The 21,599-nt window shown below is 35.6% G+C and overlaps 1 protein-coding gene across 3 annotated transcripts in view; it reads left to right on the plus strand.

Moving 5' to 3' along the window:
• Positions 1-21,599, plus strand: part of phtm (cytochrome P450 enzyme phantom) — a 254,564-nt gene that overhangs the window by 210,510 nt on the left and 22,455 nt on the right. The window lies entirely within an intron of this gene.

The following is a 21,599-nucleotide window of genomic DNA, read 5'->3' on the forward strand; positions in this document are numbered from 1 at the left end:
CTCACCTTATTGATATCCCATTTTTACCTTTAGCTGTTCTAAAGCAGATCTAGACAGTATTTCTTTACTAAAACCTTCATTGTGTTTAGCCTATTTGTAACATAAAATGCCATGGGTAAGAAAGTGTAAAGAACATAATAGAAGCTTTACCTCCCTTCTTAATAAAAAAATCTTTCTCTTTCGACTCATTACTAAAGGGAAGTGATATGGGGATTATATTGTTTTTCACTTAAAACGAGCCGCCACTTACTGAAGACGTGAGCAAATTTGCGTCTTGCAAGAACCGTACAGCTAGTACAGAGTCCGTTCTACCTGCACTGAGGTTGTGTTGACAATTTGAGAGGTTGCCCACCCATGGTCTATACGGCACATTAAGGAGTAATACATTTGCTCAATTTGCAATAGGCCTATTGATCTTAATCGCTTTACCGTCATGTGAACACAAAGAAGGCATGTAATGCAGAGTCGAGGATCCCCAATATTGTTTTGTATTGCTGGATTGGTTGATGTTCTCAAAGTAATATGTTTTTGGACAGAGATCTTGAAGAAATATTCACAATAACATTTGTTGCTTAATTGTCAGCGCTTCTTAAGTAGTGCTATAGGAGAAATCGTGCTTTTATAAATCTGAATCTGCATCATAATTATTCTAAAAGGAGCAATATTTCTTCCTTTCTCCTTTCCGCTATAAAATCTTGAAATGGTTATCCAGGGTATACAAGTTTTGAGACGTTATGTAATTAATACTGTATAAACTTACTTATAAGGTTCTGCTAATTTCTAGATGATGAACAGGTTGCCATAGGAATCGTGTCGTCGTGGTCACATGTTCGGGAAAACGTGAGTGCTAAATTAGCCTAAGGCAACAGGGCAACAAACTTTACCAACCTTGAGGTGTTGCCTGCTAAATCACTTGTTTATTGTTCCGAGTGAAAGCACATTGCAAAATGGGTTGGTAAAGTGGAACTCTGTAGGCCAAAAACCTCTTTTGCATCCTGAAGCGAAATTATCCAATACAACTTCCTAATAATGGAGAGACCTGACCTATATGACAACGTATCGTCCTTTTCAGCTACAGAAGCTCTTGGTAGACTATCAAGTAGATGTTTTTGTTAATGGAGCGCTCAAATAAGAATAATAATGGAGAAAACCGTATCATTCAGGAAACCTGTCTACATCCGCTTTGTTCAAAATTTAATATTAGAGTATCCATTCGGATTCAAACACTGGCCAAAAACAATACATATCTAAGAGACAATAATTATATAGGTTCAGAAAACTGCGGCCACCTTCGTAGCTCAGGAGATAATGCAATTTGTCTGCTGACCTAGGCTGCACTCGAGTGTTGATTCGATTCCCGCTTAGACTGATTACCTGTTTTGATTTCTTCCGATGTTTTTCCTAACTGTAAGACGAATGTCAGATAATTTCATGGTTAATCCTCAGCCTCATCTCGATATCATCAATTCCATTGGTGCTAAATAACCTACTAGTTGATACAAAGTCGTTAAATGACTAACAACTTCTCCGTTGTATCAGGAATACACCGGCACGTAGAACACGGAATGAAACTACAATTATTTTGTTTTGTTTCGGTTTATAAGTGAGAGAGTATGGTTCTATACTAAGCGAAATACAGGGTGATCCGTTTGGGTATGGACAAAATAAAAACATCGCATAACATTTACTACTGAACTTTATTTGTTGAAACTTTGTGCATGCAACACTGAAAGATGGGAGATTCTTCAGAGCTCAACATGATCTCCATTGCGGACAACTCATAACGGTGATGCAATTCAGCCCATGTCCGTTGTAACATAAGAGGGATTATTTGTTGAAAAGCTTGAGTAATTTTTACTCTCAGATCATCAATGTTCCTGGGTTTCTGTGACTAGACAATATCTTTAACAAATCCCTACACGAAAAAGTCAGGGAAGGTTAGACCTGGGGAGTTTGGGGGCCAAGCCAAGAGATAACTGCTTCTCGTACTGGGTTTTGCCTGCGACCTCCTGGATGCTTTTTTTAACACAACCTGTTTCTACACATGTTCGATACCTCAACACGTCGAAATTCCCTTCGAACTTTTTTTAACACACTCAAATTTAGCATACCAAAGAACACATTGTGCCCGCTGTTCTTGCAGCATATCAACCCGTCATCAAACAATTTCCTAACGATCAGAAAAATTTGCGGATCAAGTGCAAACGAATCTCAAATCGCATTGAAGCATGCGCATTGAGATAGTTGTGCTAGACTTTTATCCACTGGAATGGTACACACGTACTTTTTGCATTGATATTTAATGTTTCCACGCTTCTCTATATTTGGTTATTAAAATATGCTGTGAAATTTAATTACATCTTCAATATACGTCATTAGTCAATTAATTTACAGTACATGAGCGTTCTGAGCATGATCGCCGATCATGTGCAATAGTTGAGATTGGAAGAGTTTTCAAATAGTTGTCAAACCATCTCAAACTCGCTGCAGGAACAAACCTTATATTATACTTCTTACATGATAATAATATCAGATGTATGTGCAGACACCCGAAGTATAGTATACATTACCTGCCTTTCTGCCCTAACTGTAACCTGCAGAATTTTTTCAGCATTTTTCCTCATTTCAGTAATTTTTTTAAATTGTAGAATTATGTTGAACTTCAAAAATAAAACAACAAATGTCTCAGGACTCAGGAGGTTATCAAAATATTTCAAGCAAAATATTGAGATCGTTATAATAATAATAATAATAATAATAATAATAATAATAATAATAATAATAATAATAATAGTTTTATTTTCCCTGACAGAGTTAAGGTCATCAGGCCTTCTCTTCCACTCAACCAGGATCAAAGCACATACAGGAAAATACATACCACTTATCTAGTTATGTTAGAAATCTGTATATTAATATTTTCTTTTAATTCATTCAGCCTGTGAGGATTTTTCATACAATTCCCTATCTTTCAGTTTCCTCATACACAAAAATATCACGGATTTGAATGTGAAGATAGATGCTGCCACCATACTTGATTTATCTTGCGATCATTGTATTCTCATTAACTGAGAAATTAGAAGTGACTGCAGTTGCTTTGTTCTCCGTGAAATAGTCGCAAGTGTTCTCTTTTCCGTCATATTTCATCCGTTAAAACCGAAAACCTCCACAACTCTAATTATGAATCAATTTTTAGGCTTTTATTTGTTAATATCAGAACCAGGATGACGGAGAAACATAAAAGTACTCCTCCTGGGATAACGATTCCCAATACGAAAAAAATCACAAAATTACAAAAGATTGCGACTTACTAAATAAGTCCACCGCTGTGGAGTAACGGTTAGCATGCCTGACCGTGAAACTAGCGAGACCAAGTTGAAATCCTGGTTGACACAAGTTACCTGCTTGAGGTTTTTCCCGGGGTTTATCCTCAAGCCGTTAAGAATAAATACTGGGTAACTTTCGGTGCTGGGCCCTGCACTCATTTTGCCGGCATTATCACCATCTCACTCAGATGCTAGATAACCATAGCAATTGATAAAGCGTCGTAAAATAACAAATTAAAAACTAAATAAGCAAGACTAAATTTTCGCTTACTACAATAATTCATGGCTTCAATCTCCTTCCAATCTTGTACGTAGCGCTATTTAAAAGTCTGTGGGTTAAATCATGCATACCGAGACCAATTAAATCCTTGACCTGTCTCACCAAGACGATAGCCAGCCATTAATGAAGGCTCTGTAACCTGCGCGGAATGCTAAACAGGGAGTAGGACCCGATATCACGGACATCACGCCTTCGATCCAATTTCGATACAAGGTCAGGAAGTATTTTAAAAATAAAATTCTGCTGGTAATAGACGTCATCTAGTTTACACCTTTTAATCATTTTATTGTTGCATATAGATCCTTTTCCTTCTTGCTGTACTGAATGTACGTAGTTATAAACAACAAATGATTATAGCGCTCCAAGCGTACGTTTTATTTTTACACCTTAATCCCATTACATTTTGATGTATACCTTTCCCTCCCCTTCTCGTCTCTATCTCTCTTTTTTTCTTTCTTTCTCCCTTACCTATTTGAATTACAAGTTTGCAACGATGAAACTGGTTCATAAAAGATTTGTAGGAGACCTTGAAATTTGCCTGCAGAGAAATATGCACACGAATATATTTACAAGGGCAGCCAGTAATAACCAAGAGTGTTATTTTTATTATTTTCAAAGCACTCTTGTTTATGCAGTGCAAGTTGTACGAGTAGATATTGCTTGAAGCCATCAATTCTCATTACTTGAGCATATGTTTGCTTAATTGTTGTATCTGAAAGGTATGCGTTCACTTTTAATAAACTTCTCAATACAGAACTCGTGGTATTAACACTAATAACTAATAATATTGCTTCTAATAATAATTGCAAGACGTTTTATTCTTAGATCTCGTTCGTTTCTTACGAGAAACCCGGAAACTATGTCAAGGTGTAAGATGTGGCACTGTGTTGCCAACTTTTCTTTGCTGGAAAACCAGACGTATAATAATATTTCTAGAAAGTGGGAGATGTGGTTCAGTATTTCCAGTGCCGGATTAACATTAGTAGCAAATGTATATTATGGACTCCGAGTTATCGAGAGTCCTAAATAGGAAGTATAAAATTAAATAAACTAATTGAGGGGTTAGCTGGAAGAAGACTTAACTCAGAAAACATAGTTTTGAGATAATCAACAAAACTATCTATACCCCGCATCTCTTGCTGGAATATGACACTATTCATATATATTGAAGGGTAATACCTTATCTTGTGATTACAATGAGTTCCATGGTTAACGTTTAAATATTGTACGAGAACGAAGCATTCAATTTTTTTTAATTACCCCCTTCTTCCATAGAAGAGGTTTGAAAGTACTACAATACTGTTAACTTTTCCATATTTCTAATATTTCTATAGCAAAGGCTGGATATAGGTCTATACTACAATAATGAAGATAATTACAATGTACTTACTATATTTCTATAAAAACATATATATATATATATATATATATATATATATATATATATATATATATATAATATGTTCATTTATTAAATTATCACAGCATTAAAAATAATTAATCTCACTTATTTCACGTTATCATTTTAACTGAAAATACCTAGAATATAGGCTTACAAACACTGTACCACTTTAAGTGATCTAATAACCTATATAAACAACATCTAGAATCTTGTGAGGCCTATTGGAGAGTTTGCCTCTCATATCTGTCATTACAGTATCACCTAGTTTCACTATATTTTGTACAGTTATCACTCGTTTCTTAGATATTTTTAACAATGACGGAATAAAGGAATTGCATAAAAATTCTTCTCAGTCATGATAATGTATACCCAAGAATATTGTCGATGCTGTGGTTTTACAGTTTGACGTTGCTTTATGGTCCTCCTCTCCAAATATCCCATAAGAAATGTATCCTGTTGGTTTTTGATTCCAGTTTCCCCAAACCCTCAATGGAAAAATGGCTTGTTCCTCTGTAGACATCTCATATTTCTTCTGGCAGCAACTGGCTTAAATGTTTTGTTGCTAACCTGTCAGAAATATGGCCTTTCTAAATGACTGACTGCTAGCCTGAATCAAACATTTTATAGCATTGCATACGCCTATATTATTAATACCTTATATTCATTCTCCACTGATAAAAATAAATAGTAATATTGTATTTCTCTCACTTTTTTCTGACCTACTTGTGTAAGCTTTGCCGTAATTTCGTCGTCGGTTGCTAGATTACAACTTTCACAGTTTGTTAAACCGTTTCCGTTTTCTACATTTTCGTATGTAATTCATTTTCACTGATACTATCAACATCAAAACGGGTATATTCGCTTCCATTAGACGAAAGATAGGATAGATCAGAACTTTCGTCAGACAACGCGAACACCTTTACAGTTACCTTTGCCGGTCCTCGAACCACACTAATGAGATGGAAGATGGACGCAATTCAATAATACCTCTCTATTGCAATCCATTGGGAGTAGAGACATAACATTGTGGTGGTTGGTAGAAACGCCGCCAAAGAACGCATATAGCCATTTTACGGATAAACGCCGTAATTCGAATTACGCCCTTCTTCCAGTTAACCCCTCAATTGAAATTTTTAAAGTGCTTGTAAGCTCATTATTGAATTCAATTCTTACTGAGTGAAAAGAGAAGTAAACAGAAAGAATAATCACTTTTACATTTAGAATTTGTAATTTTAAAAGGAGTAACTTTAAATATCTTTAAAATCTTGCATAAAGGAAAAATTGCCTAAATATATTATTTTGTCAAAAAACCGAATAAATCACGTCCGGACGAACTATTTAACCGGATACCGAACAACAGGGAGTAAAACCGAACGTTGGCAACACTACTGAACTATAATGAGAAAATCGTGAACTGCTATTCTTCAACTTCGAGAGAATGGGATGCTGATACAGAGATAATGCAGTCATAGTGGAATAAGTATCGCAAGGAAAACTAAGTAAGTATGGGGCATTCGGTATCTCGTGAAACCTACCTGCGCATGAGGGGAAGGAAGAAGTGGACTGAGAAGCTTCCTTCCCTCGCTACGCTTCGACTTGCAAGCTATAGGTTAACAACTGGGGAAACTTCGTTGTAAGAGGTTACTAAACCTTACCGCTGCGCTGGAGGCGGAGTCGGAGTTTCCCTCCATTAATTTGTACCCTTGTCGCTACTGATTGACAAGTCATCTGATGCATCACACTGCTATCAGTTAAACATTCTCCAAACGAAATTATTCTGTCAGTTTCACTTCTACTGTATTACATTAGAACTATAAAAATATTGTTCTTTGTTATTTTTAACGTGCACAACTCATTTCTTCCACTTGTCTTTTGCATATTCTGCGAAAAGGCGACGACACAATCGTTCCTTTACGTTGGTGGGGAACCCAATTTCTGTTACAAAAATTCAGTTGAAATGACTGGAGACAACTGACTAAATATTTAGTCTGTCCGTTTAAGTAAACGAAATCAATCAAAACAATAAATGCTTATTTTTAAAGCACTGTTGGGTTTTGAAGATAAATAATGTTTATGTACGCGCTACTTGACGGATCGCGAGCAGTCAGACATAAACTTAACAAGTGATGATATCTTATTGACTCATTCTATTAACATGGAGTTCTTTTCAACATAAAGTAGAATCTATTTAGACGATTTCATACACTACAACTACCCACTTATTTCTTTAAGAAAAAAGTTTATCGCTGACCGATTTTCTACTTCAAAAACATATTTTACCCACACTACAGTAGTATAAAACAGACCTCAATTAAGAATTCTTACATTTGGTATATTGTGACTCAAACATCTTAAAAATCTGCAAACAATACTCTTCAACATGTTTTTTTCCTTATTAGAATCTGAATGCTACTTTTTGAGTTATTATTAAATATAAAAAGAATGCGAAAATATTCTGCCTCATTGAAAGTCTACGTAAGTAACACCTTTTTCAGTTATTGGCTGACAATTAGAAAGGAAGGGGTGAATAGTATATTGTGTGACTCTTTATGATTGACGTATGCGCAGACCAACGGAGTTTACTAAGTTGTTCCTCTATAGCTAGCTCGCTTACTCCCATCATAAGTTTCTTACTATGAGCTACGGCGCACGAATAGATTTGATTTCACGAGATAACGAATGATATATTCTGGAAAAACATACCTGCCCCAAAACCGTTCTGTCATTCATGGTGTGTAGTCGTCCCAGGGCGCCGCCTAGGTATTTTTTCTGCAACGTAGGAGTGTCCTGCTTCTTTATTTTTAAAATAATAATTGTCTTACTTTACTTTGTATTTTATAAGTATGGATTAGTAGTACCTATGTATAATAGCAACGGCATTAATAATAATAATAATAATAATAATAATAATAATAATAATAATAATAATAATAATAATAACAATAATAACAATAATAACAATAACAATAATAATAAATAGTAAAAATAATAATAGTAATAATAATAATAATAATAATATATACTTACAACTGGCTTTTAAGGAACCCGAAGGTTCATTCACATAAGCCCGCCATTGGTCCCTATCCTGAGCAAGATTAATCCATTCTCTATCATCATATCCCACCTCCCTCAAATCAATTTTAATATTATCCTCACATCTACGTCTCGGCCTACCCATAAGTATTTTTCCCTCCGGCCTCCCAACTGACACTCTATATGCATTTTTAAATTCGCCCATACGTGCCACATGCCCTGCTCATCTCAAACTTCTGGATTTAATGTTCATAATTATGTCAGGTGAAGAATACAAAGCATGCAGTTCTGCTTTGTGTAACTTTCTCAATTCTCCTGTAACTTTATCCCTCTTAACTCCAAATATTTTCCTAAGAACCTTATTCTCAAACATTCTTAATCTCTGTTCCTTTCTCAAAGTGAGAGTCCAAGTTTCATAACCATACATAACAACGGGTAATATAACTATTTTATAAATTCTAACTTTCAGATTTTTTTGACAGCAGACTAAATGACAAAAGCTTCTCAGCCGAACAATAACAGGCATTTTCCATATTTATTCTGCGTTTAATTTCCTCCCGAGTGTCATTTATATTTGTTACTGCTGCTCCAAGATATCTGAATTTCTCCACCTCTTCGAAGGATAAATCTCCAATTTTTATATTTCGATTTCGTACAACATTCTGGTCACGAGACATAATCACATACTTTGTCTTTTCGGGATTTACTTCCAAACCTATCGCTTTACTTGCTTGAACTAAAATTTCCGTGTTTTCTCTAATCGTTTGTGGATTTCCTCCTAACATATTCACGTCATCTCCATAGACAAGAAGCTGATGTAACCCGTTCATTTCCAAATCCTCTGTGTTATCCTGAACTTTCCTAATGGCATATTCTAGAGCGAAGTTAAAAAGTGTCCGAAGTTTATAATATTGTGTTTACTATTCCTTTCCTTAGGAATTATTCTTGAGCTCCATAGGATCGCATTCGTTTGTGTATTGTGATTCACTATTGGTGTTATTTATCAAGTCAGCTTACACAACATTCATATTCGAAGAAGCCCTCGTTTAACGCCCCTTCAAAACCCTGCGAATTCTGTAACCGCCTCAAAACATGCCATCTAAGCTCAAGTCAAAAGTATTGCATAGTACTGTACTGAATCCTTTGAAATTATTGAATGATATAAGTGAAGTTGAGTGCCCAACGCCGAAAATTCCAATTGGTTGGAGAAAATTACTGGCGTAAACCTAACCAGGATTTAAAACCGGGGCCGCTAATTTTGTAATCAGACATCCTGACCACTACTCTATAGTAGTGGTCAGAGAATGACTTTATGTTTTTGTTTTTTGAATGGAGTGATAATGGATTTTGTACAAAGGAAAGACGAAGTCCTTGGGGAGAAACAGGTCCATAGTCATTTTTCCACAATAATTCTCATCGGATCCTGTTAGATAATAATCCATGTTGCCTTCGGTGAGAAAAAGTTGGCTGATTGTACAAAGACCATAGTAAGACAAAACTGGTGGCATTATATATCTTTTTTAATTCGATGAATGATAAATTACTTAAAATACAAGGAATCATATTTTAAATGCTTAACTTCTAGTTTTGGTTGGCATTCTATTGTAGTTTGTTAAGAATGAGAATTAGTGATATTTGCATGTTTTGAAACGTCTGTTTCTATAAAGTAAGCATGTTTAAGAAATATACTCATACAGTAAGTTTTGTTTATTATAATGCTTTCTGAAACCAATCGTAAGAAATTGTGAAAACACGTTACACATGATTTCTCGTAATAAATTACCAATTTGTCACGACTGCAAAGTGGCACGAGTTATTGGAAATATTACGTAATATATCTTACTAACCGAGATATTTGTTACAGTCATGAAATGAAGTACACAAAAACATGTCGTAACTACCATCTGCCCTCAGTAGTCCCTTCAGTGAACGGTAAATTTTTGCAGAACCGATTTGATTTAATTTAATTTAAGCTTCGTGTAAATGTCACCTCTTAACACAGTCAACTTACATCCTTAGTCGACGTCCAGACAATTTTTATACACATCTCTGCTTGATGGCCGGCTACAAACTGCTCCGAATGGTGCATTTTCTCTGTCTAGCGCTTCAAATTACAGACGTCAAAATTCTTTCTAAGACATGATTAGTTACTACTGTTTCTTATGGCCCTTGGCTAGCGCGCTGTTCTTCTATCCAGGTGGCCTCTAGTTCGATTCCCGACGAAGTGCTGAAACATATTGTGGACGTTTTATCAACTGCTATGGCTATCCAGCGTCTGAGTGAGATGAAGGTGATAATGCTAGCGAGATGAGTCCAGAGTCCATCGCTGAAAATTACCCAGCATTTACTCTTAATGGGTTGAGGGAAAACCACGGAAAACACCTCAAGTAGGTAACTTGCCCCAACCAGAATTTCAATCCGGGCCCGCTAATTTCATGGTCAGACATGCTAACCGTTATTCCACAGCGGGGGACGGTGGACAAAGTAAGATGTGGCACAGAATTTTTTCTTTGGGTACTCTCGTTTCCGTCTCATTCCACCAACACTTTTCATCCTCCCCTCATTTCATCTATCTTCTGGAACAGTTAAGAATAGGCAGGTTCAAATGTTGGGAGTAATGCAGGTTTCCGATGCTGATATAGGAAGTGGTTGAGCTTCCGTGCCCTGGAGCTTATCAGGCGACTCATTAAAGCAGCGGTCGTCAACTCAATGCATTCTCGGGCTAGCGTCTCTTAAGGCTGGTTCACAATAAACCGGGAACGGAAACGACAACGATAACGAGAACGGAAATAATGTTAAAATATATCTATTTAAATCTGAGCATTCACAATAGTTAATTGTGTATGCCCACATTTAAATTCATTTATTTTAACATTTCCGTTCTCGTTCTCGTTCCCGTTCCCGGTTTATTGTGAACCAGCCTTTACTCTCAGGTCTCTCACAGCACAAGCGTGCATTCGTGACTGCTGGCGGGTATGCTGTCTACTTCTTCCTGCTGCACGACGGGGCAAATCAAGTTGCTCCGCTTACCCTTTACCCATTTCAGCGAGTGCTGACGACCACTGCATTAGAGGTTGAAATATGGCTCTATCAGTGCTGATGTAGGATTTTGCATTACATTATAAGTATTAACATGAGCTGCTGCCAGGAAATCAAAAGGAGGATAGCAATGGCAAAGGAAGTTTTTAATAGAAAGAGGAGCATATTCTGCGGACCTCTGACTAAAAGAACTAAGGAAGACAATAGTGGAGTGCTTTGTGTGGAGTGTAGCGTTGTATGAGGCAGAAACATGAATATTACGATGAAGTGAAGAGAAACGACTAGAAACATTTGAAATGTGAATATGGAGAAGAATGGAATTTGCGAAATAGAATAAGAAATGAAGCTTTACTAGATTGAGTGTGTGAAGAGATAATAATGTTGAAACTAATCAGGAAAAGAAAAAGGAATTAGCTGGGTCACTGGCAAAGAAGAAACTGCCTAAAGAAGGATGCAGTGGGAGGAAAAGTTCGGGACAGGAGAAGACATCAGATGATAGATAACATTAAATTATATGGATCATATGCGGAGGCTAATAGGAAGAAGGAAAATAGGAAAGATTGGAGAATGCTAGGTTTGCAGTGAAAAACTATGGATGAATGATATTAAATATTGTAACGCAGTGTAGGGTTAGAAATAAAATTTAGTACGAAGTAACTTCACTTTATCTACTAATATAAAAATTAATTATAAAAATGAAATAAAACTTTGTAGGCTAGAACAAGCATAACAGAATTAAAATAAAAAACTAAGTACAAAACTACATCAAAACACAACTTTACAATGTGTAATAGGGCCTATATCTATGACACATTTTTATTGTGATTATTTTGTTTCCTGAGACTTCTTCATCATCTGCTCCTCGATATCAGCTGTAATACCTTGAGCAATCCGTGTTCTTCAGATTCTTATCCGATAAATGTCCTCTTCGCACGGCTTTATTCATTTTCATGAGTGAAAGCCGTAATTCACATATGTGTGTTGAACAAAACATAGGTCTACTTAAAATTCTAGCAGCCTGTTGTGAAGATGGCGAAATCTTGAACGAGGAAACTTTTTGTAAAATTCTGCCAAGATTCTGCTTAAATTTGACTGTCACGTTGGAGGTCTACCAATTTCAGCTGAATTCCAGTAACACATCATCCGCGGAATTTGCATAAGATGTAGAAAATATTTTAATATCTTTTGCAGTCAATCCAAGTCATGAATTAATTAGAGTTGAAACAGTATATGTTACTTTGAGTGAAATAGTATAGCTAATATGTATACAAGACATTTCATTTTTTACTCATCGATTCCTCATCCTAAGTATAAGCAAATAAATTATTGGTTAGTTCTATAATACTGTGTAATGTAAGATTATAGAATAAGAGAGGATGAAAATGAGTAAAAATGCGTAAATAGGCCCAATATGTAATTATTCCCCTCCTGTAGGAAGCCCTAGCCCTTCATGAGACACAGCGGCTCCATTCATTCGTTCAATAATAATAATAATAATAATAATAATAATAATAATAATAATAATAATAATAATAATAATAATAATAATAATAACAGTAATAATAATAATAATATAATATAATATAATATAATATAATATAATATAATATAATATAATATAGTATAATATAATAATAATAGTATCGATATAATAATAATAATAATAATAATAATAATATTATTATTATTATTATTATTATTATCAGGGAACGGATTTATATGGACTAAAAATATATGAAATATGTAAATATATATGTAGTTATTTTTACCAAAATATGGAATTAAATATGGATTTTTACCAAAATATGGAATTAAATATGGACTTAAAATTATAAAAAAATGACTATGTACGTTAAATATTGGTACATTTTAATCAAACTAAACAAAAAATATAATGGACGTACCTTATCTTCCAATGTAGTTTCAACAAAACACAATTTTTATTGTCTGTTACCATAACAATAGGTTACAAACATTTCTTTCAAGTGCTGAAAAGTGAATCTTCTTCTATTGTCTCTGAGGATAGATTTATACTGACTAAAAGAGCGTTCGACGTCACAAGAAGTAACTGGTACATAATTCAATTTCACAATGTCTGCTGGGGATAAGTCCAAGTTAATCTTCACTGTTGATTCACCACTCATCACAGCAACAACCTTTTGTAGTTCTTCATATCCAGGGTTTTTTTAAAGTACAGTGTCCACCTTAGCTCTTACTGCATCTGCAACTTTACCTCTACCACGATTCAGTTGTTCCACAGTACTATTTATAATTTCAAAACTTTCAGATAGTGAAAGGTGCCTATTTTGGAGACTTTTGAGCGTTTTTATGATGCATGAAAATGTATGCTGAATGTGAGCTAAGTCATTCTTCACACTTATGTCACAGGTAACTGTTTTCGCAGTATCAATTGAGACTGCATCTTCAGAGTGCAATGCAAGGAGAACATTGTTAATAGAGTCTATATGTTCGGCATAATATTCAACTGCTTCTAGCCATGTACCCCATCTAGTTAAAATTGGCTTTGGTGGCAATGGAATTTCAGGGTACATTTCTTTCAACACGTTAACTCTACTGGGAGCTTTGAGAAATACTTTTTTCACTGATGAAATCAACAAATCTACTTTAGGGAAATTGTCTCTGACCACTTCTGCCACACGATGAAATGCATGCGCCACACAAGTAAAATGAGTCAATTTAGGATATACAACAGATAATGCTTGTCCAGCTTTGACCATATAAGGGGCAGCATCGCTAATAAAGAATAACACATTATCGTACATAATACCCTTTGGCCACAGGATACCCATAGCTTCGTTGAACAGTTTAACTATAGTTTTGTTATTGCACTTTTCTAGAACATCACAATGTAAAAGAATTCGTTCAGAATATTGTTCACTTAACAAACCGATAACTACATTACCAACAAGTCTACCTTCTTTGTCGGGAGTCTCATCAATGGAAACCCAAATTGAACTATCTTTAATTTCATCTCTTATCTTCTGTATTGTCTCATCGTAGATGGATGGAGCATACGTCTTCCTAAGTGTTGACTCATCCGGGATTGTATGTTGAGTATATTTTTCAAGGAATTCCCTGAAGACCTTATTCTTTAGTTTGTAGAGAGGAATATCAGCAGAGATGAGAGAACGGCACAGGTCGATGTTAAACTCAGATCTTACATTCGATGTTGTTGGTTGTGTTAAAAACAATTGTCTCTGCTTGGAATTTAGTTGTTTGTTGGCCTGATGTTTACTAGTTGTAATGTGTTGTTGCACCAGGAACTTTTGTGTAGATGATACTGCACACTGACACAAATTACAAAATAATATTTTATTGTCAGTTGATAAACCATCTTCTTTAAATTCTGAAATGTAACTTGTTAGTTTTGATTTTAAATTGACTGAATGACGTACTTTTGGCATATTTACCGTCTTTATAGTATGATTTACAAAACTGAACCTATGTGTACTCTGACTGGCATTTAACTGTTGAGCTGCACAACTGAAGTCTGTTAAAAATTTTAAATTAAATTAATACAGTTTTGTAACTTACTTTCCCATTGTTGATAGGACTGCTAATTTTCAAATAACTCTGATGTTAAAGGGATTACTGAACATGTGTTTAAATCTCTATTGTTGAAATGTATTTTTAAAAGTTAATGGAATTTTGTTTTGTTTTATTGTTAAACCTAATATAATATGGACTGTTTTATATGAAATATGGAAAATATATGGAAATTAACGAAAATATGTACTAAACTCTAAAATATGGAAAAATATGGAAAATAAAAGTAGGATTTTTCAACCCTACACATTGTGAAACATAAAGATAATGCAAAATATAAATTATATTAGCTTTATAAGTAAATATGTATTTACATATAAATCCTTTCCCTGATTATTATTATTATTATTATTATTATTACTAGCCGTACCCGCACGCTCCGCTGCACCCGTTAGAAATAAATATAAAGTAATTACATAATTAAAATAGGACGTTTGATCCAGGGAACATTCGTGTTTGATAGAAGGATAAATCGTTTAATATGTTACTTAATTTAAATTGTATTTAAATAATTAAAATGCGATCATTCTGGTCCAGAGACCACTCATTTGGTGCAATGACAATTCCTTTAACATATTTCTTAATTGTTATTACATGCAATCTTAGTTTAATGAAGATTGACATATCTTTTAGTTTTAAAGTGTATACATTATATTACTTCCTATATGTTCCCATTGAATTATGGTAATAACTTAATTTTAACCTTTGTTTTCTACGTCCTTAGTAAATGGCGCTTGGCCCACTATGGTTCTGAACCCTTCAAATAACTTAAATAGTGATACAGCATATATAGTGATATGTAATTATATTTCTTTCTTTCGAAAATGTAAGAATTCACGATCTCCTATGTACCATTGCCATGGAATGAATAAATGTGTATTTTCTTTCTACTCAAAAATTTTATATTTTGCACATAGGAGTTACTCCAGGAACAACAACGCTATAATCTGAGGCGGCGGTGAAAATGTATTGTATTGTTATTGTAAAAGTCTTGTATATCCTTAAATATCAGTCCTATCAACATTTTGCATAGAATAAAACTTATCGGAAATCATTTTTAAAAAAACTTTTTTTATATAACATTTTTCACAAAAAGCAATAATAAGCGAGATATTTCGATTTATTTAATTCAGGCCCCTTTAAATAAAATATTTTGAATGCCATATAGCCTAAAATCTAAGTTACAACGAACTTAATTTATATTTCAATTTTCATCGAAATCCGTTCAGCCATTATCGCGTGAAAAGGTAACAAACATCCAGACAGACAGACACACAAACAAAAATTTCAAAAAAGTGTTTTACGTTCTCATGATGAATAATTATACATGTTAACACCAATTATTTTTGGGAAAGCGAAAATTACCAGAAAAATTTCGGCTACAGATTTACCGGTATTATTAGTATAGATTATTATAGTAACATCGGTATTATAATAATAATAATAATAATAATAATAATAATTATTATTATTATTATTATTATTATTATTATTATTATTATTATTATAGCGCTACTACTACTACTACTACCACCACCACCACCACCACCACCACCACCACCACCGGTCCCACTCCAACCTCTACCTAACAAAACCTGTTAGTGGGCGGCGAGTAGTCGTATGTTGGCGTACGGCCGAGTCCCTGCACACTTCCCTACGCAGACGGGTCCCCACTACACTCTTTATTTCTTAGCTTCCTCGGAACGGGCGCACCGCATTACCACAGTCTATTATACAGGGTGTTTCATAAATACGGGGCATAATTTTAGGTATGTATTTCCCACATGTAGACAATCAAAATAGTTCATTACAACATGTGTCCGGAAATGCTTAATTTCCGAGTTATGGCCTTCACAACATTGAAATTCACCGGAACGTTTTTCTTTCCGCAGGTCGTTGTCATTACAAAAGATGTTCAAAATGTCCACCTCCTGCTTGAATACAGACCTAACATCGATGTCTCATTGACCTGCGAACACAATCCCAAACTCCAGGAGTATTGCGTATGTCCTCAGAACATGCTACAATTCGATTCCGAAAGGATTCCAAATCAGGCACCGGAGACGAATAAACCAATTATTTTAAATGGCCCCACAAGTAGAAATCGAGAGGGTTCAGATCAGGTGAGCGTGGAGGCCAAGCAATTGGGCCACCTCTACCTATCCTATCCTATCGATCAGGAAACCTTCGATCCAAGTACCTGCGAGCCGTACGACTGAAGTGTGCAGGAGCGCCATCATGCAAGAAGTGAATGTGTTGACGATTGATCAGTGGAGTGTCTTCTAAAACATGAGGTATGGTGTTTTCCAGGAAGTTTGTGTACGCCTGCCCCGTAAGTCTGTTTACAAGTACATGGGGTCCAACTAATCGATCACCAATGATACCGGCCCACATGTTGAGGGAGAACCGCACCTGGTGATGAGATGGAACAGTTGCACGTGGGTTTTCATACGCCCATACATGCTGATTGTGGAAATTTGTTATGCAGCCATCTCGTGTGAACTGTGCTTCATCTGTAAATAATACTAAGGCAGGAAAGTTACACCACACTGCTGCAAGAACCACTGACAGAACCTAACTCGTGCAGGGTAATCTGCTGGTGACAGGGCCTGTACACGTTGCAAATGATAAGGATACAATTGATACTCTTTCAACAGTCTCCAGACAGTCGTATGAGGAACATTAACTTGCAACGCTACCCTTCGTATGCTGATAGAAGGAGTCATGTTCACAGCCTCCAGAATCTTCTCCTGTACTTCTGGAGTTGTAGATCTTGGTCGTCCCCTTCCCAAACCAGGAGAGTTAAATTTTCCATACTCGCACAGACGGTAATGGAGACGTACAAATGTCTTCCGATCTGGACATTGTCGCTGTGGGTACCTCTCCTGGTACAAACGACGAGCCAGCGCAGCATTGCCGTCCGCCTTACCGTACATGAAGTGTATCTCTGCCAGCTCTTGATTTGAATACATGTCGCACAGTCGAACGCCTACACAACACTGAATGTAACCTTCGCCTCGGAATGAACTGTCAGAGTGCCCTCTTAATGTCTACTTTGACGGCAACGACCTGCGGAAAGAAAAACGTTCCAGTGAATTTCAATGTTGTGAAGACCATAACTCGGAAATAAAGCATTTCCGGACACATGTTGTAATGAACTATTTTGATTGTCTACATGTGGGAAATACATACCTGAAATTATGCCCCGTATTTTTATACACCCTGTATACAGTCACGAAGCTCAATACGTAGTAAATATGCATCCATAGATAGTTGCTAACCACTAGGATCGCTAATATCGCCTCATTACAGACAATGCGAAATAGTATCGTTACAGTCTATTGTTCCTAGCACCCTCACAAATCAAGTTTCGTGACTGTATATACCAGACTGTGGTATTACCATCATTAAGCCGACCGGTCTGTGTAGGAGCTTTCTGTTTAATACATACGTATTATAACAGGATTAGACTAGGCCTACTACAAAATAAATAAAAGTTTTAAAGTTTATAAATCCGAAACTACTAATGTAATTAATGTTACCAAGAGTAAGTTTGCACTGTTTTATGAAATAATCCTTTCAATGATATATGTGGCAGAATAAAAGATACTTAAGAAGCACCAGAAAAGAAACAAAATTAAACTTTATAAAATTATGACTGAAATGGGATTCTGGATACTAACAAAAAATGAAGAAAGAAAAATTGAGAACGCAGATATGAGATATTTGAAGGGTTCAGAGCCATAGTGGGCCAAGCGCCATATATTAAAAACGAAGAAAACAAGGTCTAAAATTAAGCGATTGCCATAATTTAACGAAACATATAGCAAGTAAGATAAAGTATGCACATTAAACCTAAAGGAAATGTCAATCTTCATTAAACTATGGTATTCAGTTAAGTTTAAACCTTGCTTTCTCCGTTTTTAATAAATGGCGCTTGGCCCATTATGGCTCTGAACCCTTCATTTAAGACATACTTTAATGGAAAGGAAAAGAAGCGAAGACATTGGGAAAGAGCTTAAAAGAAAAAAATATATATGAATATAGAATTAATTGTAAAGAACATGTGGAGTCAATGCAAGAACACTGTTTCTGGAAACTAGGTTTACGATATCAACCACGTGGTAGAAGAGATGTCGGCTAACCCAGGAAGAGATGGAACCAACAATTATAAATCACGAGACCGGAACGAGTCTTTCACGGCTTAATCCTTGAAGTTGATGATGATTATGAAATAAGTCAAGTTTACTTTAGGAACTCGCAAATGTTAAATATGTGCTCGTTACGTCACACGGCACACATCAAGATAATATTCTAGTTCATCCCATCCCGGTGTAACATACCTGCATCGACACTAGCCACAGCTCTCGTGATAAATGTTTCAACACGTCTAAATCATTAGAAAGTGGGGGGATGTACACCTTGTCTTTCAGAAATCCTAAAAGAAAAAAGCTCGCATGGTGTGAGACCGGGGCATTGAATTTCTATTTCGATTCCGCATTCTTTGTTTCAGTCTCTTTAAGAATCACATTTGTGCTGGCTTTATTCATCTTATGAACCAACATTAGTTATTCACAAATACATGGACTCTGTCTGCTTACGACTTTTTTTTCTAGTTGTCGATTTTTTACTGTACGGGACATTTTATTGATTTTTGGAAGTAGATTTGCTTGTACCTTGTGCATCAAGGTTTATTAAATTATATGTTCTTATTTCCCGATTTTAAAAGATTCAAGTAATTATTATATTTATTGCTTATATGTAGAAAATTAAACAAACACGAGAGAAGAAACACAAACTTAGTTCCAAATATTCACTTTAGTAATGGAATTCGAATCCAGTAACCTCGAATTTGTAGTTAGGAAAGCTATCCCTTGTGCCATAGATGAGGATTAGATTGTACTGCATTGCAAATGTTGGGGAACATGCCGCTTTCAATACTATGTAACGTTTCTATTAGTTCTGTTCAATTTTCTTGAAAACTCAAATTTTCAATAGATTAGGCCTATTGGTCGTAGCAAAATAATGTTTTAACAATATTTGCTCGTAATGACCTCATCTATAATTTGTGATGTATGTATGTATGTGTACATAAGTATTCTGCCCATGGGCAGGTCATTCACTGCAAACCCAGCAAACATTCTTCAATTTTTCCTTTTTTGCCTTCCTCTTAGTCTCCGCATGTGATCCACATATCTTAATGTCGTCTATCATCTGATACCTTCTTCTGCCCCGAACTCTTCTCCCGTTCACCATTCCTTCCAGTGCATCCTTCAGTAGGCAGTTTCTTCTCAGCCAGTGACCCAGCCAATTCCTTTTCCTCTTTCTGATCAGATTCAGCATCATTCTTTCTTCATCCACTCTTTAAAACACAACTTCATTTCTTTATGTATGTATGTATGTATGTATGTATGTATGTATGTATGTATGTATGTATGTATGTATGTATGTATGTATGTATGTATGTATGTACGTATGTATGTACATATGTATGATCAGTTCCTTGCTGTGAATTAAACCCCTTTCCTTCTTGATTCGTAAATGGAAGCTATGATAGGACTGTGAAAAAACGGATGGCAATTTCTACAAAAGCAGCTCTAAAATATAATTTTAAACACGCTAAACCCTCAAGATCCTAACTATCGCAACTGAAGGCGTGACCCCAATTTGCACAACATGAGAACTTGAAAGACGTTTTTGTTCTGAGAAAACAAGCTTGAGTCGATTCACCGGGAAACGAGCTCCCGTATCAACACTGAGTCATCAAAACAAGTTGCTAATTATTTGCTCTTCTTGCAATTACTTCCACGTCGCTGTTGTTCTTTTAATTTATAACGCGATCTTCCAGCTCTGTTGTAAACATTCTAACATTTCATCCGCAATACTTTGCAGCATCATCTTTTTGATTACATTCATATATTTCATTTGATTTAAGATTCAAGACAGCATGGAAAGTATCTGGTTTACATTCACATTTTAGAATAACTTATGTAATCACAATAATTTATTACACTTATTTACCATTTAATCGCAATCTGCTGATCTCACGAATATCATAATAAGGAAATGTTGCTTTCAGATTGATTCCCACAAATATTATCCTCTACGTTCTAATCTGTCAGTGCAAATAATATACCGGCATATCAGAGGATAGAAAATACGTCATCGAAAATTAATAGGTTTTAATTTATGAACGGATTATAGGCCTACGTATAAAATAGTTAAATGCATCATGATCACCACAACCATTACTACCATAACCATCCCCAACTTCAGCGTCATCATATTCTATGTATTATTTCCATTGTCATCAGCAATTCTCTAATGTATCTATATGTATATATAACTACAGTAGATAGATAGATTTATTCGTTCCATAATATTCTTTTCATGTAAACATTTCTACCTCGGGACTAGGAGAAATGGCGGTGTGCAACTTCCAATCACTAGATTGTGCACCAATAAGCCTGGGTTAAATCCCAAATCTCTCAGCAGTGCATATCAAGAGAAGGCATATGTCACTATCGATAGTGATTCGTCCCTCGGACGGGGACGTTAAGCCTGGCGGCCCCCTTGGTGCTAATCGACAGGAGTAGGCTACGTGCCGGCACCGGGCTTCCCTTTTTCCCTTCCTCATCTTCATCATCACTCATCCCAGACACTACACTTATACGAACACTTACACATACTCTCACCCTAGTACACAACATAACTCTCCACAGATATACATCATGTAGTGTTGCCCGCCGAAGTGGTGTACAACTAGAAAATGGGTCACAGTCTTGTCATCTATCCGCAATATGCGGAACCCGAATCACGCAAAGGGAAGTGGGTAGGCATTGGATACATACATATTCTTAGGTGCTTTATAGCATAGAAGAACATACAGTATGTATGTAGCCTATATAGGTTATTTTACGACGCTTTATCAACAGCTTAAATTATTTAGCGTCTG

This window comes from Periplaneta americana, chromosome 1 (assembly GCF_040183065.1).
Source record: "Periplaneta americana isolate PAMFEO1 chromosome 1, P.americana_PAMFEO1_priV1, whole genome shotgun sequence".
Taxonomy (NCBI): domain Eukaryota; kingdom Metazoa; phylum Arthropoda; class Insecta; order Blattodea; family Blattidae; genus Periplaneta; species Periplaneta americana.